General features: G+C 52.3%; 1 protein-coding gene across 4 annotated transcripts in view; it reads left to right on the top strand.

Moving 5' to 3' along the window:
* Positions 1 to 14,928, top strand: part of esr2a (estrogen receptor 2a) — a 745,646-nt gene that overhangs the window by 552,392 nt on the left and 178,326 nt on the right. The gene's annotated exons all lie outside the window — the stretch shown is intronic.

The following is a 14,928-nucleotide window of genomic DNA, read 5'->3' on the forward strand; positions in this document are numbered from 1 at the left end:
AGGTCGCCACCACCACTGGGTTTGTGGTGTACCTTTTCGGGGAGAACGGCAGCGGCGCCGTCACCAGCGCTTTTAGGCTCGTTCCCTTACAGGACGCCATCTCCAGCCTTTTCCACGCTGCACCATCTTCTTCCCTCATCCACTTATGGACCATCGACACATTGGCGGCCCAATAGTAGTCACTCACACTCGGCAGTGCCAATCCCCCTCTGTCCCTACTGCGCTGCAGGAACCCCCTCTTTACCCTCGGGGTCTTTCCCGCCCATACAAAGCTCGTAATGCTCCTATCTATTTTTTTTTAAAAGGCCTTAGTAATCAGGATGGGGAGGCCCTGAAACACGAAAAGAAACCTCGGGAGGACCACCACCTTGACCGCCTGTACTCTGCCCGCCAATGACAGGGGCACCATATCCCACCTCTTAAAGTCCTCCTCCATCTGCTCTACCAGTCGCGTCAGGTTAAGTTTGTGTAGGGTTCCCCAGTTCCTGGCCACCTGAATCCCCAGGTATCGAAAATTCCCTGTCACTCTCCTCAGCGGCAGAGCATCTATCCCCCTGCCCTGTTCCTCGGGGTGCATCACAAAAAGTTTGCTCTTTCCCATATTTAATTTATATCCCGAGAACTCTCCAAACTCCCTGAGTATCTGCATTACCTCTGGCATCCCCTCTACTGGGTCCGCCACATATAGCAGTAAATCGTCTGCATATAGTGACACTCGATGTTCCTCCCGCCCTCTAAGCACCCCCCTCCACTTCTTAGAGTCCCTCAGCGCTATGGCCAATGGCTCAATTGCCAACGCGAACAGTAACGGGGACAGGGGGCACCCCTGTCTTGTACCCCTATGTAATCGGAAGTAACCCGATCTTTGCCTATTTGTAACAACGCTTGCCACCGGGGCCCCGTACAGGAGTCTAACCCATCTAATGAACCCCTCCCCGAACCCAAATCTCTTCAGCACCTCCCACAAATAGTCCCACTCCACTCTATCGAATGCCTTCTCTGCATCCATCGCCACCACTATCTCTGCCTCCCCCTCCGGTGGGGCATCATCATCACCCCAGCAACCTTCGTATATTGGCGTTCAATTGTCTCCTTTTAACAAACCCTGTCTGGTCGTCATGTACCACCCCTGGGACACAATCCTCTATCCTTGTCGCCGTCACTTTGGCCAGCAGCTTGGCATCTACGTTTAGGAGGGAGATGGGCCTGTATGACCCGCACTGCAGCGGGTCTTTGTCTCGTTTCAGAATTAACGATATCGTCGCCTCCGACATTGTCGGGGGTAGTGTCCCCCTTTCCTTAGCCTCATTGAAGGTTCTCGCCAGAAGCGGGGCCAGCAGGTCCCTATACTTCCTATAAAATTCCACCGGGAACCCATCTGGTCCCGGGGCCTTCCCTGCTTGCATATTCCCAATTCCTTTGATCATCTCCTCCACCTCAATCTGCGCCCCAAGACCTGCCACCTCCTGCTCCTCCACCCTCGGGAACTCCAGCTGGTCCAAAAAGTGTATCATTCCCTCTTTCCCCTCCGGGGGTTGGGACTTATACAGCCTCTCATAAAATGTCTTGAACACCTCGTTCACTTTCCCTGCTCTCTGCTCCATCTTTCCCGTTTCATCCCTAACTCCTCCGATCTCTCTCGCCCCCCTCTTTCGAAGTTGTTGGGCCAGCAGCCGGCTCGCCTTTTACCCATATTCATATTGTATTCCCTCTGCCTTCCTCCACTGCGTCTCCGCCTTTCCCGTGGTCAGCAGGTCAAACTCCGTCTGTAGTCTTTGTCTTTCCCTGTATAGCCCTTCCTCCGGGGCCTCAGCATACTGCCTATCCACCCTCAGAATTTCCCCAACCAATCTCTCTCTTTCTTTACCCTCTTGTTTCCCCCTGTGGGCTCTAATGGAAATCAGCTCTCCTCTAACCACCGCCTTCAGCGCTTCCCATACTACCCCCGCCTGGACCTCCCCACCGTCATTGACCTCCAGGTACCTTTCGATGCATCCGCTCACCCTTCCGCATACCCCCTCGTCCGCCAGTAGTCCCATGTCTAATCTCCAAAGTGGGCGCTGCTCCTTTTCCTCTCCTAGATCCACATCCACCCAATGTGGGGCGTGATCTGAAACGGCTATAGCCGAGTACTCCGTTCCTGCCACTTTCGGGATCAGCGCCCTTCCCAAGACAAAAAAGTCTATCTGGGAGTATACTTTATGGACGTGGGAGAAGAAGGAAAACTCTTTCCCCATCGGTCTGGCAAATCTCCACGGATCTACTCCTCCCATCTGCTCCATAAATCCCTTAAGCACCTTGGCCGCTGCCGGCCTTCTCCCGGTCCTGGATCTGGACCGGTCCAGCCCTGGGTCCAGCACCGTGTTAAAATCCCCCCCCCATTACCAAGCTTCCCGCCTCCAGGTCTGGGATACGTCCCAGCATTCGCTTCATGAATCCCGCGTCATCCCAGTTTGGGGCGTATACGTTCACCAGCACCACCGCCTCACCTTGCAATCTGCCACTCACCATCACGTACCTGCCCCCACTGTCCACCACTATGGTCTTAGCCTCAAACGATACCCGTTTCCCCACCAGTATTGCCACCCCTCTGTTTTTCGCATCTAACCCTGAGTGGAATACCTGTCCCACCCATCCTTTCCTTAGTCTAACCTGATCCGGCAACTTCAGGTGCGTCTCCTGGAGCATAACCACATCCGCTTTCAGTCTCTTTAAGTGCGCAAACACCCTTGCCCTCTTAATCGGCCCATTTAAACCTCTCACAATCCACGTGATCAGCCGGGTTGGGGGGCCGTTTACCCCCCCCCCCTCGTCGACTAGCCATCCCCTTTTTTAAGCTAGCTCCTCACCCAGGTCCCACGCACCCGTCTGTCCCCCAGACGGCGCCCTCCCGTCCCGACCACCTCGTCTCGTATCAGCTCCCCCTTACCCTCAGCAGCAGCAACCCAGTTAATCCCCCCCCCCCCAACCCCACCACGAGATTCCCCTCTAGCTTGATTGCTCCCCCATATTGCTTCCGGAAGTCAGCTAACTCTGGCTGACCTCGGCTTCCCCCGTTTATCCTTTGACCTCCCTGCGTGTGAGGCCCCCTTCCTTCCTGCGCCCTTCTTCCCACCTCAATTTCCATAGCGCGGGGAAAAACCCGCGCTTCCCTCTCGGCCCTGCCCCTAATGGCGCAGTTCCCTCATTCCCCTTCCCTGTCCCCTTTTCCACCGGCGCCCACATTTCTTCGTGTCCCCCCCCCCTCAGGGGGGGGGGGGGGAGAAAAAATTCCCCGTCCAACATTCTTACATATTAGCCCCCCCCTCTCCCCACTTTACATTTCTGTGCCACCACCTCGCTACCTCCCTCCGGACATCAATTTCTCAAGTCTAGTCCAATTTCTCTTCCTGAATTAATGTCCATGCCTCCTCCGCCGTCTCGAAGTAGTGGTGTTTGCCCTGGTGTGTGACCCACAATCTTGCCGGCTGCAGCATCCCTAATTTGACTTTCTTCCTATGGAGCACCGCCTTGGCCCGATTGAAGCTCGCCCTCCTTCTCGCCACCTCCGCACTCCAGTCTTGGTACACGCATATCACCGCGTTCTCCCATTTCTACTCTGTGCTTTCTTGGCCCAGCTCAGGACCATCTTGTGGTGTTGGGTGCTCTGGTGCACAGATGAGCCAACACAGTTGTATGTGGTACAACTCTATTTTATTTTAACTCTTATAATACAGTTCGTTCTGGATACTCTGCACGTGCTGTCTCCCTGAGTGTGTTTGGTAACAGATCTGTCCTGGTCCTCCTCTGCAGCTAATACTGACCACCGGGGGTCGTGTCTGTGCTTTTATATCTTTCTGTCATTGGTTGTGGTGTTGTGTGTTCTGATTTGTCTGTTGGTGTGTCTATCATGATGTGTGTGTTTGAATATCATGACATCCCCCCTTTTTACAAAGATATGTGCCTACGTGGTTATAAATATAATTGTGTCGTGAGTGCATCTAAGAGTGTGTGTGTGTGTTGTGTACAGCGTGTGTATATGACGTAACTATTTACATGGGGCGATGTCGGGTGCGTCACACTAACAAGGTTGTACCATAACAAAACTTGGATGCGAGAGAAAAAAAAACTTGAACATTGGTCTGGTCAGACGATATCTGGAACAATAAACAACAACAGGTTATAATACAGAAGTGTTTGACTTTTTGAACGTATGAACAGCGTTATAAGTCCAGTCTAATGGGTGACCGCCTCAAGAATGGGCTGGTCCTCAAGCCGGTTCAGCTGTGGAGATTTGGGGTCACACTGGTTCACCTTGGACTGTTGGAGGTGATGCTGTTGCCGAAGTCTCTACTTTACCATTTGTTGTACTTCGTGCAGTGCTTGGTTTTTTCATTCGTGCAAATATAACATTCAACATCTTTGTTAGTGGTGCCTTGGCTGTGGTTTGGTTCTGGTGGCGATGGAAGGGGCATGATCCGTGGCATCTCCACGAAGTCATCCTTGGGAACCAGTGGAGGATCCGGCGTGTGCGTACGGTGCAGTTGCGAGCGTGGAAGGCGGCGCAAAGCTCGCTGATTGCGCCTACGCACCAATCCATCCGCCCTGCATGCCAGGAACAAGGTGGAGTCTTTTTCTTTTTATGTTTGTGGTGGACGGCATCTTGTAGCCGATGGGTCGTTGCCATCGAAGTAGCACCATCACTAATATCATGCAAGGCGATGACTGTGCCAGATGTGGAAGTTGGCCGAGACCGTGCACGCTGGTTCCGGCCACCTGCTGTGCCGGAAGGGCGACTCCGCAGAGAAACGTCGAAGCATGTCGCCTTGGAGAGAGAATTGTTGCTCGCATCAACGTCTGGCGATGGCGCGAATTGGTGTGTCCATCTTGGACCGCCGGTGCTGGTTGCCACTGCCGACCCAGTGGGACTGCCACGCGATCCATTCCCTGTCGCCGTGGCATCCGCCGTCACCCTGAGCGTGCCATCACCGAGGCCGCGACACCGCCCGTCCGGAGCAAGGTCTGGCGTGCGCAAATCAGAGTCGGCGCTTGGCTGCTCCCCATCTGGAGTCCGGTCTGCCTTCCGTCGATGCCCCCCGTCCGGAGTCCCAACAGGTTCACTGGAGGCAGCCGAGATTCCCTGAAGCTGCACTTCTGGAGTCGGAACATGCAGGAATGCACCAACCAGTGGAGAGGGTCGAGCCATCGAGGGTGGAAGCGGTGCGCTGCCACCGCAGTCGTCAGTGGTCCCACAGTGATCGTCGAGTGCCTCGGTACGCACTAGGCGAGGTCTGTCACCTTGCACCTTTTGCATGGGAAGTGGGATGCTGTCGTCACTCGTCTCACATCCCGTGGATAGATCCTCATTAGCAGCTTGCTGTTCACTAGGGTTGGGTAAATTGTCAGAGTTTTCATCTGGTGGTGCACACCATGTCGGTGGACTGTCATTGTCTTGCCGTTGTCCTTCATTTGGGCTTTTCTTCTTTGGAATTTTAAATCTTCCCCCAGACATTGCAGAACCTTGTTTATTACCCCCAAATTCTCCCATATGTATGGTCTCGAATATAGGATCCAATGTTTCTATCGACATTGTACTATTTTCCAAAGAACATTCCGTTTCACTTTTCTTCTCAGGTACCTCATATGTATCTTTGTCTAATGTACATGCCTTCATGGTCTCTGGGTCTGATTTTGCTGGGACTGGCATGGTCACAGTCTCTCTTTTACTGTTCTCAATTGCCCACATTATACTCCCCATACATAACTGCTTAATCACTGGGGTTAGTGTGGTACAATGGATAATCGGGTCGACCTTATCTGCATCTTCACCATTAGTGGAAAGCACACTTGGTTCACTTGAAACTGCTGTGGGTTTTAAATTCGTTATCTGGCTACTCGATGTCGGTGTCCTCAGGATTCTTGCTCCAATGTTCTGCTCAATAATCAGCGGAGTGTGTATAGGTTCAATGCAATTAATGTTCCCCTCAACGTTTGAAGAGTCATTACTGACTAACTGCTGGTCTCCGAAGTTGGGATTTTGCGGCGTTGTGTTGAAGGGAGACATTTGTCCCTGCTGTAGATATGATTCAGGTTGTGTTATTTCCATTACCTGAGGATCAATGTCTTGTCCATTTTTTCGATCCGTACTAAAACACTGGCAATTCTCAGTCTGCTCCTTGCAAGTTAAACATTCAATTAATTTCGTTAGCAAATCCTCAGCATCCTTCTGTGGCCGTGCAGCATTATTAATCTCTGTTCGGCTATAATGATCCTGAAGGTCAGCGCATAAACCTTTTTTCTTCGGGCTTGGACGAGGCGATTCCTTTGGCTTGTCTTCAGTTGGGCTTGAACAGTCTTCAGCGCTGTGCCCTTCATTGTAGCATGAGAGACCGTCATGGTCATGCTGCTGTGTAGTGGAGCATGGTAGGCTGTTATAGCCTTCTTGCTGTTCACGTGAGCATGGCAGACTTGCATCGTCTGCCGCTGGTTGGTCAGGAGAGGTTGCTAGACCCTCATGGTCTTGTTCCTGCAAGGACTGCACATTGGAGTCTTGCGTTGCTTCTATCGTGGAGGCTGTCCACGAGCTCTCTGTGGAGGCTTGTGACACTGGAGTCACTTCTTGTTCGTGCAAGGACTGCGCTCTGGAGTCTTGCGTTGCTTCTATCGTGGAGGCTGTCCACGAGCTCTCTGTGGAGGCTTGTGACACTGGAGTCACTTCTTGTTCGTGCAAGGACTGCGCTCTGGAGTCTTGCGTTGCTTCTATCGTGGAGGCTGTCCACGAGCTCTCTGTGGAGGCTTGTGACACTGGAGTCACTTCTTGTCCGTGCAAGGACTGCGCTCTGGAGTCTTGCATTTCTGCAATTGTGGAGTCTGTCCACGAGCTTGCTGTGGAAGCTTGTGACACTGGAGTCACTTCTGGTTCATGTGAGGACTGCACTCTGGAGTCTTGCATGTCTTCTTTCATAGAGTCGGGAACGTTGAGCGGGACGTGGACCACGCTCTGTGTGGCAGCAGGGCGCTCTCCGTGTGCTTGCACCACTCCCTGTCTGTTAATGTCAGGCTGCAGCATCATCCGGCACTGATAAATTGGGACGTCATATCTGCTGGATTGAAGATCCTCAAATCCGAAAAATGAATCCGCATCTGCGTCGGATTCAATGTGGGGGCCGCCAATGTGCAACACGAAAGGTTCGTCCGAGTCATAGTCGTATAGGACCACGGAGCTATCATTGGGCTCGCGAGGTCCGGAAACACTGTAAAGATCGTCATCGAAGTATTCGAGGTCGGAATCATCGGCTTGTGCGTAGGTAACTGCTTGTCGGAGGGTTCTTCGGAGGTCAAATTCATCTCCTGGGTCAATTTGCGGCAATGTGCTGTCATTCCAGGTGAGGGAAGGTTGTTTTACAGCTTTAACAGATATTTTTTTTTTGATTTGGGACGTTTCCCTTTTAAATTGGATTTGGGACATTTCCCCTTTAAATTGGTGCAGTCTGGTGCCTCTGACATCCTGACGCTCGGTATGTAGCACGTAGGAAGCGACTGCGCATGCTCAGATCGCTGTTCCTTTACCGATGGCCATTTTCTTGACTGCGCATGCGCAGCATCTCGCGCATGCGCAAACCAAACTTCCGGTTCTGCGCACTGCTCGCGCAACTGTGCTAGCGTGATACCTTTAGCAAGATGGCCACCGACCTCGACCCAGCCCTCTCTCAGGCCCGGGATTTCGGCCTCTGGGAATTCGGGCTCCGGGATCCCAGCCACGAGGTGAGTACTGCCGCTTTTCTTACCTTTACTTGCCGATTGGATTGCGTTTTCTTCACAGTACTTGGAGAATTTGTCCAGGACTGCCTGGTAATCGTACCTTTGCTGCCTCCTGAAGAACCTGAACCTTGTGAATATTTCTCTTGCCCTTGCACCGGCGATGGTGAGGAGAAATTCAATTTTTTCGCTATCATCCAGGTCTTGGAGTTCAGCTGCCACCAGGAACAATTCGAACACTTGCCGGAATCGCCGCCAGTTTTCGCGGAGATCGCCGTAGCACTGGAGCGGCTGCGGAACCGGGAGCTCTATCATTTTGCCTGGGCACTGCTGGTTATCTGTGTACACTGAGGTATGCCGGCAGGTATCGATCCACTCCTGTACCATGTGGTGTTGGGTGCTCTGGTGCACAGATGAGCCAACACAGTTGTATGTGGTACAACTCTATTTTATTTTAACTCTTATAATACAGTTCGTTCTGGATACTCTGCACGTGCTGTCTCCCTGAGTGTGTTTGGTAACAGATCTGTCCTGGTCCTCCTCTGCAGCTAATACTGACCACCGGGGGTCGTGTCTGTGCTTTTATATCTTTCTGTGATTGGTTGTGGTGTTGTGTGTTCTGATTTGTCTGTTGGTGTGTCTATCATGATGTGTGTGTTTGAATATCATGACACATCTCTCTGTCCCTGTAGCGATGGAACCTCACCACTATTGCTCGTGGTGTTTCCCCTGCCTTTGGTCTTCTCACGAGGACCCGGTACGCTCCCTCCACTTCCAGGGGGCCCGTTGGGGCCTCAGCCCCCATTAGAGTATGGAGCATCGTACTCACATACGCCCCAGCATCAGCTCCCTCTGTCCCTTCGGGGAGACCTAAAATCCGTAGGTTCTTCCTCCTCGCTCTGTTCTCCAGGGCTTCCAGCCTTTCTATGTACCTCTTATGTAGTGCCTCGTGCGTCTCCGTTTTTACCACCAGGCCCTGTATCTCGTCTTCGTTCTCGGCTGCCTTTGTCTTCACTCCACGGAGTTCCATCGCCTGGACCTTTTGTGTTTCCTTCAGTCCCTCGATTGCCAGTAACATCGGCGCCAGCACCTCTTTCTGGAGCTCCTCCACACATCGTCGGAGGAACTCCTGCTGTTCCGGGCCCCTTACCATCTGGGCTCCCTCGGCCGCCATCTTGCTTCTCCCTTCTCTTCCCTGCCGCTGCTCCAGAGGATCCTCCGCAATCCGGACACTGCTGTCGCTCCCTTCCATCCACACCCGGGGGGACTTCTTCCTTTGTCACCTCACACTGGGTTTGGCCGTAAAACATTTCCGTTGGGGCTCCCGATAAGAGCCCAAAGGTCCGTTGAAACGGGAGGTGCCGAAACGTGCGGCTTAGCTGGTCATCGTCGCAACCGGAAGTCTTATTCCAGTCATTGACTCTTTCTGCTCCGGGCTTTGCTCCACTGAGTCAGCAGCTGATCTGTATTTGGAAACTAATGGTTCAATAGCAGATCATTGTCCTGACCTCCCCCCCCCCCCCTCCCCCCGTTCACGAGAAAGTATCTTCCCCCCCCCTCAAAACTGGCCCACAAACTGGAACAAAATAGTTCTCATTCGTAAAAGGCTTAGTTTCGGACAAATGCTTGTTAATGTTTTCCATTTCACTGGAATTTTATTGACAGACCCTGCAGCTAATGGTGACAGGCACCCCTTTCCCTCAATCCTCCAACGTCGGCAACGCTCATTCCCTCGATGAGGAAGGATGTTTCTCTCGCAGGCGGTCGTTAATGTGCGGAATTCTGCCGTGCAGTCTGGGTCACTGAATATATTCAGGGTTTTTGACAGACAAGGGGGTCACAGGTTATTGGGTGCCCACAGGAAAGTGGAATTGAGGTTCTCACCCAGATCCAGCCAGGATCTGTGTCAATGATTGGGCAGCTCATTGGACCGAATAGTCTACTCCAACCCCGAACTCCAACTACCCACCCATCCTCTCTCCATATCACTCAATCCTCTTCCTCCACAATCACATTCCATTGCCTGTTGGCAACTTCTTTACCAAACTGATGCCCCAGAAAGATTACCCATTCACCACTACACCACCATCACCCGTTCACCACTCCACCAACATTACCCGTTCACCACTGCACCAACATCACCCGTTCACCACTGCACCAACATTACCCGTTCACCACTGCACCAACATCACCCGTTCACCACTACACCACCATCACCCATTCACCACTACACCAACATCACCCGTTCACCACTACACCAACATCACCTGTTCACCACTACACCAACATCACCCGTTCACCACTACACCAACATCACCCGTTCACCACTACACCAACATCACCCGTTCACCACTACACCACCATCACCCGTTCACCACTACACCACCATCACCCATTCACCACTGCACCAACATCACCCGTTCACCACTACACCACCATCACCCGTTCACCACTACACCAACATCACCCGTTCACCACTACACCATCATCACCCGTTCACCACTACACCAACATCACCCGTTCACCACTACACCAACATCACCCGTTCACCACTACACCAACATCACCCGTTCACCACTACACCACCATCACCCGTTCACCACTACACCACCATCACCCGTTCACCACTACACCAACATCACCCGTTCACCACTACACCAACATCACCCGTTCACCACTACACCAACATCACCCGTTCACCACTACACCAACATCACCCGTTCACCACTACACCACCATTACCCGTTCACCACTACACCACCATCACCCGTTCACCACTACACCAACGTTACCCGTTCACCACTACACCACCATCACCCGTTCACCACTACACCAACGTTACCCGTTCACCACTACACCACCATCACCCGTTCACCACTACACCAACATCACCCATTCACCACTGCACCAACGTTACCCGTTCACCACTACACCATCATCACCCGTTCACCACTACACCAACATTACCCGTTCACCACTACACCAACATCACCCATTCACCACTACACCAACATCACCCATTCACCACTACACCAACGTTACCCGTTCACCACTACACCATCATCACCCGTTCACCACTACACCACCATCACCCGTTCACCACTACACCAACATCACCCATTCACCACTACACCAACGTTACCCGTTCACCACTACACCATCATCACCCGTTCACCACTACACCATCATCACCCGTTCACCACTACACCAACATCACCCATTCACCACTACATCAACATCACCCGTTCACCACTACACCAACATCACCCGTTCAACACTACACCAACATCACCCGTTCACCACTACACCAACATCTCCCGTTCACCACTACACCAACATCACCCGTTCACCACTACACCAACATTACCCGTTCACCACTACACCAACATCACCCGTTCACCACTACACCACCATTACACGTTCACCACTGCACCAACATCACCCGTTCACCACTACACCAACATCACCCGTTCACCACCACACCAACATCACCCGTTCACCACTACACCATCACCCGTTCACCACTACACCGCCATCACCCGTTCACCACTACACCAACATCACCCATTCACCACTACACCATCATCACCCGTTCACCACTACACCACCATCACCCGTTCACCACTACACCAACATCACCCGTTCACCACTACACCACCATCACCCGTTCACCACTGCACCAACATCACCCGTTCACCACTGCACCAACATAACCCGTTCACCACTACACCAACATCACCATTCACCACTACACCACCATTACCCGTTCACCACTACACCAACATCACCATTCACCACTACACCACCATTACCCGTTCACCACTACACCATAATCACCCGTTCACCACTACACCACCATTACCCGTTCACCACTACACCACCATTACCCGTTCACCACTACACCATCATCACCCGTTCACCACTACACCAACATCACCCATTCACCACTACACCATCATCACCCGTTCACCACTACACCAACATTACCCGTTCACCACTACACCACCATCACCCGTTCACCACTACACCAACATTACCTGTTCACCACTACACCACCATCACCCGTTCACCACTGCACCAACATCACCCATTCACCACTACACCAACATTACCCGTTCACCACTACACCACCATCACCCGTTCACCACTACACCAACATTACCCGTTCACCACTACACCAACATTACCCGTTCACCACTACACCACCATCACCCGTTCACCACTACACCACCATCACCCGTTCACCACTACACCACCATTACCCGTTCACCACTACACCAACATCACCCGTTCACCACTACACCAACATCACCCGTTCACCACTACACCAACATTACCCGTTCACCACTACACCAACATCACCCGTTCACCACTACACCACCATTACCCGTTCACCACTGCACCAACATCACCCGTTCACCACTGCATCAACATCACCCGTTCACCACTACACCAACATCACCATTCACCACTACACCACCATTACCCGTTTACCACTACACCAACATCACCATTCACCACTACACCACCATTACCCGTTCACCACTACACCATTATCACCCGTTCACCACTGCACCAACATTACCCGTTCACCACTACACCATCATTACCCGTTCACCACTACACCAACATCACCATTCACCACTACACCATCATTACCCGTTCACCACTACACACCATTACCCGTTCACCACTACACCACCATCACCCATTCACCACTACACCACCATCACCCATTCACCACTACACCACCATTACCCGTTCACCACTACACCAACATCACCCGTTCACCATTCACCACTACATCACCATTACATGTTCACCATGGCACCACCATTACCTGTTCACCACTACACCACCATTACCCATTCACCACTACAGCATCATTACCCATTCACCACTATACCATCATTACCCGTTCACTACTACACCACCATCACCATTCACCACTACACCATCATTACCCGTTCACCACTACACACCATTACCCGTTCACCACTACACCACCATCACCCATTCACCACTACACCACCATCACCCATTCACCACTACACCACCATTACCCGTTCACCACTACACCAACATCACCCGTTCACCACTACACCAACATCACCCGTTCACCACTACACCAACATTACCCGTTCACCACTACACCAACATCACCCGTTCACCACTACACCACCATTACCCATTCACCACTGCACCAACATCACCCGTTCACCACTACACCAACATCACCCGTTCACCACTACACCAACATCACCCGTTCACCACTGCACGAACATCACCCGTTCACCACTGCATCAACATCACCCGTTCACCACTACACCAACATCACCATTCACCACTACACCAACATGACCCGTTCACCACAACACCACCATCTCCCGTTCACCACTACACCATCATTACCCGTTCACCACTACACCATCATTACCCGTTCACCACTACATCACCATTACATGTTCACCATGACACCACCATTACCTGTTCACCACTACACCACCATTACCCATTCACCACTACAGCATCATTACCCATTCACCACTACACCATCATTACCCGTTCACTACTACACCACCATCACCATTCACCACTACACCATCATTACCCGTTCACCACTACACACCATTACCCGTTCACCACTACACCACCATCACCCATTCACCACTACACCACCATCACCCATTCACCACTACACCATTATTACCCATTCACCACTTCATCACCATTACCTGTTCACCACTTCACCACCATCACCCGTTCACCACTACACCACCATTACCTGTTCGCCACTAGACCACCACGACACGGTAGCACAGTAGTTAGCACTGTTGCTTCATAGCTCCAGGGTCCCGGGTTCGATTCCTGGCTTGGGTCACTGTCTGTGTGGAGTCTGCATGTTCTCCCCGTGTCTGCGTGGGTTTCCTCCGGGTGCTCCGGTTTCCTCCCATAGTCCCGAAAGACGTGCTTGTTAGGTAATTTGGACATTCTGAATTCTCCCTCTGTGACCCGAACAGGGGCCGGAATGTGGCGACTGGGGGATTTTCGCAGTAACTTCACTGCAGTGTTAATGTCAGCCTACTTGTGACACTAATAAAGATTATTATTATTACCTGTTTCCAACCGGCTTACCTTCATGAGCCACGCCACATTTGCCGACCTTGCTTTTAAAAAAACAGTCCTTTTGTCAGCAGCTGGAAGATGGAAGCAACATTATCGTGCCATTGTCACCAAATCACGGAGCAAAGGTGCTTGACGTCAAGTTCACCTGCAGGGTGTGTGAGCCGCTCACTGCTGCCACCTCTGGCAGGAAGGATCCACACAGCCTCATATATATTTTCAGCCGCCATTATCAATGCAACAGCCGGTAGCAGCCGTTTGATACTTCGCCCTCAGGACTGAGGGAGTGCTGCACTGTCAGAGGGTCAGTACTGAGCGAGTGCCGCACTGTCAGAGGGTCAGTACTGAGGGAGTGCTGCACTGTCAGAGGTTAGTACTGAGGGAGTGCCGCACTGTCAGAGGGTCAGTACTGAGGGAGTGCTGCACTGTCAGAGGTTAGTACTGAGGGAGTGCCGCACTGTCAGAGGGTTAGTACTGAGGGAGTGCCGCACTGTCAGAAGGTCAGTACTGAGGGAGTGCCGCACTGTCAGAAGGTCAGTACTGAGGGAGTGTTGCACTGTCAGAAGGTCAGTACTGAGGGAGTGCTGCACTGTCAGAGGGTCAGTACTGAGGGAGTGCTGCACTGTCAGAGGGTCAGTACTGAGGGAGTGCCGCACTGTCAGAGGGTCAGTACTGAGGGAGTGCCGCACTGTCAGAGAGTCAGTACTGAGGGAGTGCCGCACTGTCAGAGGGTCAGTACTGAGGGAGTGCCGCACTGTCAGAAGGTCAGTACTGAGGGAGTGCCGCACTGTCAGAAGGTCAGTACTGAGGGAGTGTTGCACTGTCAGAAGGTCAGTACTGAGGGAGTGCTGCATGTCAGAGGGTCAGTACTGAGGGAGTGCCGCACTGTCAGAGGGTCAGTACTGAGGGAGTGCTGCACTGTCAGAGGGTCAGTACTGAGGGAGAGCCGCACTGTCAGAGGGTCAGTACTGAGGGAGTGCCGCACTGTCAGAGGATCAGTACTCAGGGAGAGCTGCACTGTCAGAGGGTCAGTACTGAGGGAGTGCTGCACTGTCAGAGGGTCAGTAC

The sequence above is a fragment of the Scyliorhinus torazame genome, chromosome 2 (assembly GCF_047496885.1).
Source record: "Scyliorhinus torazame isolate Kashiwa2021f chromosome 2, sScyTor2.1, whole genome shotgun sequence".
Classification (NCBI taxonomy): domain Eukaryota; kingdom Metazoa; phylum Chordata; class Chondrichthyes; order Carcharhiniformes; family Scyliorhinidae; genus Scyliorhinus; species Scyliorhinus torazame.